Source organism: Morone saxatilis, unplaced genomic scaffold (genome assembly GCF_004916995.1).
Source record: "Morone saxatilis isolate NCDOM2014 unplaced genomic scaffold, NCSU_SB_2.0 Contig10, whole genome shotgun sequence".
NCBI lineage: Eukaryota > Metazoa > Chordata > Actinopteri > Moronidae > Morone > Morone saxatilis.
In genome coordinates this window covers 455,675-460,234 of record NW_023339652.1, presented here as the reverse complement: position 1 = coordinate 460,234, position 4,560 = coordinate 455,675, and positions in this window count along the sequence as shown.

Genomic DNA, 4,560 nt, shown 5'->3' with positions numbered 1-4,560 from the left:
TTAGCATTATAATGCTGTATAGCTGTTAAAAAAAACACAGTGAAGACATCAAAGACAATGATAAACGTCTTTTATTAGTCAGTTCATTTACAAGATGTACAGGCCCTTTAACAAAAACATAAAACCCAAACAGACATTAATAATCGATAGAACAGCAGCCAGATGACGACATGCCGGTTTAAAGTTTAGACGTCCAACTAAAAGCAAACGGTTACCTGATACCTGACAGACAGACAGACAGGAAGTAGCCGCTACGATAATCTAGTTTAAAAACAGTCCAATGTTTCGTGAAATCATCTTGTGGTTAGCTTAATAGAGGTTGATGATATAGCTCCAATGCTAACAGCGCTACAATGTCTCCTTTATATTTATATTTCTTCAACATGTAATTCAGACAGTTTGCGTGCTAACTACAGCTACCGGCTATAAAGAGCTTCATTTGCTACCATAACATCAGTTAGCTACAAGCAGATAACGTTTGCATGTCAACTGTCAAATAGATATAAAACTTTAAATAAGATGATCATGCTAGCCAATTTGCCAAAAAAACACCTCCTCTGCTTGTGCTAAGCTAGGCCATCTTTAGCCTATCTTAGCACAAGCAAGACGAGGTGTTACAAATAGCTACCATGACAACTGTAGCTACATCAACTAGCTACAAAAACGTTAAGATGATCATGCTAGCCGTTTTGTGACACAGGCTAGCAGATTCCCCCTGCTTCCAGTCATTGTGCTAAGCTAGGCTAAATACATCCTGGTTTAACACTGGCAAAACAGACCATAATGTAGTTACACACAGTTTACATAATCTGGGATATAACTATTGATTGATCTTGCTAAATTTTTTGTGCTACACTGGCTAGCAGTTCCCCCCTGCTTAAGTCTTTGTGCTAAGCTAGGCTAAACACGTCCTAGTATAACGGCAGTTATAAACATAACATTGATATAACATCAATTAGCAACAAGATAACAAAACATCAGATATAACTGTTTATGTAATAATAGCAGCAGCTACGAACACTTAGCATAGAGTAGGATATGCTAACTGTTCTTTCTAGCTAACATTATTAACAGCTAATACAATATTAAGATTTAACATATAAAGCAGGAACACTTGGAGTTGTTTGAAGGTCATTTTTTTATCAAGCTAGCTTAGCATTTGTTAGCTACCTGCTTCCAGTCTTTGAGCTAGTTGCTAAACTGAGATAAAACTGAAACAAAATGATTTAAAACGTCAGACTTTAAAGCTTTAAGTATAAAAATCAAACAGTCGTCAGTGACTAACGGAAGAACTGGATTACAGCGCTCATGCTAACACTGTTCACTGAGCACCAACGCTACAGCGGCTCAATCTACTCCAATGTTTTCATGCCTCTCTAAATCTAACATGCAACACTGAGAGCTAACGTTTGGATGGACTGATACAGGCGGCTGATATCAGTACGGAGGACTCAGGATGCAGCTATTAATCTCTTTTATTTTCTCAAATCAAATCAACATTATCTGTATCTTTGTGTTTTCTGTTGCTTCTTGAATTAAACAGACGATCATGTGATTATTTTATAATGTTTCAGTTACAAATGAAAATAAAATGTCAGATTTGTCTCTTTTAGATTAACAATTAATCCTTCCTGATTAGCAACTTTATTTTGAAGATAATTAAAAGATAAAATTGACTAGCTAATGTTAGCAAAACCCTAACTCATTAAATAATGATGAAAACTGTTTTGCTAACATTAGCTAACTTAAGATGTGACTATATATCCGTCTCTTTTATCTTTAAAACATCTTCAAAATGTGGTTGTCTTTCCAACATGGATTAGCCTAGCATATAGCATATCTAAGTACAGGAAAGGAGGAAGTTGCTCAACTGTGATTGGAGCAGAGAGCTAAAGGGGGCGGGGCCTAGGAAGGAAACTTAAACACGAACCATCAGGAGATGTTTTATTATATTTATGTGAAGTCCAGGATCGGTTAACGATCCGGACTCTAAAGGAACCTTTTACGTAAAAATAAGCTGCACTGATTCTGGAAGAGAAGATATCAATAAATCACCAATAATCAGTCCATCCTGTTCTGTGTTTCTATGCTGCTACATCATTTTGCAGGACACTGGATAAACCTTGTTGCTACGGTGAAATCAGAAAAATAACTTCCTCGACATCAAGCACCAACCAATAATTAAACTATTCTATGTACAGAATAAACTATTAGCAAGTATTAATAAAAAACTTCAGTTTGTGTGACGTTAGCATGCAGCTTCCAGGAAGAGTTTGTGTTTGTCCTGACAATTTAAAAAAGAAGATAATTAATTAATGAATTACAGCATCCACACTTTCTTACTGTGTGTTCATATTTTACAACATTTCACAAATAAAATGATAAATTACACGTTTTAACACGATATTGACATCAAGACACAAGAGAACAAAGACACAACAGGACAACAACAACCAAATCTACGGAAGCCCAAATACACCACAAAATAATCAAATAAAGACAGATTAAATGTGAGGAAAGACATGAATAAAGTCAAAGTTAGAATATAGTATATAGTATAAGACTCAAGCATCAGATACAAACTAGTTTTTTTTTAATTTACTGAATCAAAATGAACCAGGGAGTCAAAATTATCACTTTTAAAGTAAAAATTATGAGATATTAAGTCAAAAATGACAAGATTCACTAAACCAAAGTTATGGAATAGTCTAGTATGTAAGTCGAAACATTGAGTGAATTTCTTCAGTTAGTGAGTCCAAATCCTATTTGTTTTACTTTAAAATAACTTTGACTTATAATTTAAATTTACCATGAATTTTATTTTTATTATTCTTAATTTCTTTAATACATTTTCTCCTCTTTCATGGAAGATATGGGTGGTAATTATGTCAAAATTTTGACTTATTGTTTTTTTTATTTTTGTCACTCCTAACTTTTTAATCTTTTTTAATTTCATGGCAGAAATTAGCTGCCATACATTACAAACAAAAAACCCTGCCAAAATAAAACTCAACTACAGTCAAATACAGTTTGAGCTCTTCAACCAAACACCAAACATGAATCTGTTTGTCTGTTTGTCCGTAAAACATGCAAGACTCTTAATGACACATGCCACAACACAGGACCCGTTATATTCTAATCAATGTCCCGTTATTAACCACAACATATAGACTCTTTATCACTTAATCATCAAATACTAAATAAATAAATTGAATATTTTAGTTTAAATGAATGCCGCTGCGTCTGTTGTCTTTTGTCATTCAGTGTTTCAGATATTTTGTCCACACTGAAGGTTTTATTTTACTCAACAGTGTCTTATCGCCGGTGCCTGTATTTAAACTGGAATGTCTTTTATTTTGTTAATATTTGGTAAAGATCACATGCAGTCACGTCACAAACCACAAATCAACGAAATAACTGATACTGATTATATTTTCTCATTATTTGGTCACAACTTCATGTAAACATGGATCAGGTTTCTATCAGGAGCCATTAAAAACTGAAACTTGTTTATGTGCAAAAAAAACGACTGAAATATATAAAATATGAACAAAAAAAAGTGTTCATTCTGACCCGTCACAATAAAAGAATATGTGAGACATCTTTGTTTGGTGAATTTTGATGAATACAGAACGGTTTCTCTGCAGCCTCATTCAGACAGGCTTTATCTCCTATCTATCTGTTTCTTATTTTATTCAGAAGAATAATCAATATTTTTAGAGCAATTTACTGTCTATTTAATGTTTAATTAATATATTTAAAGTAGAACTCAAGCAGCAGATTGTTTAGTGGCTCCAAATCAAGAAGCCAGCAGTGAAGGTGTCCCACAGGGCTCCATTCTTGGTCCTCTGCTATTTGATATTTACATAAATAAAAGACAAAATAATTCAGAAATATTCGCCCCAATCAATGTTTTCTTATACACAGCTCTTGCTTGATGAAAATAATAATAACAATAATAATCTCAGAGACTAATATTAATTAATGGCTACTTAGTTCAGGGTTCCCAAACTTGTGCATGTCCTTAATTAATAACCCACTGACAATATTACTTCTGAATATATTTCAGCTATTTAGCTAAATTAGTTAAATAACCACATCAACGCTGACAGTTTATGTGATGTTTTGACTGGCAGGAAATTAGAAAGTTTTTGATATGTTATATATTATAATAAATTCTATTTTATTATAATAAAAAATATTCTATTTTATTTTCAAAACTTTTCCGAGCCCCCAATTTTAAAAAAACAAACTTAACATCCGCACTTGCAAAACTAAATTCTCACCTTTTAAACTCTTTTTTTATTATTCAACTTTTCAAAATTTTATTTCTCTACTTGTGCTGCTGCATCACAACATTTGAGCTTCTCCAGTCTCATTTAAAGTTAGTGACGAGGGCTCTATCCTCGGTCCTCCTGTATTCACTATTAAATAGACCTTTTCAGGAACAATGAGCTTTTTACAGTGGGTACGGAAAGTATTCAGACCCCTTTAAATTTTTCACTCTTTGTTTCATTGCAGCCATTTGCTAAAATCAAAAAAGTTCATTTTATTTCTCAT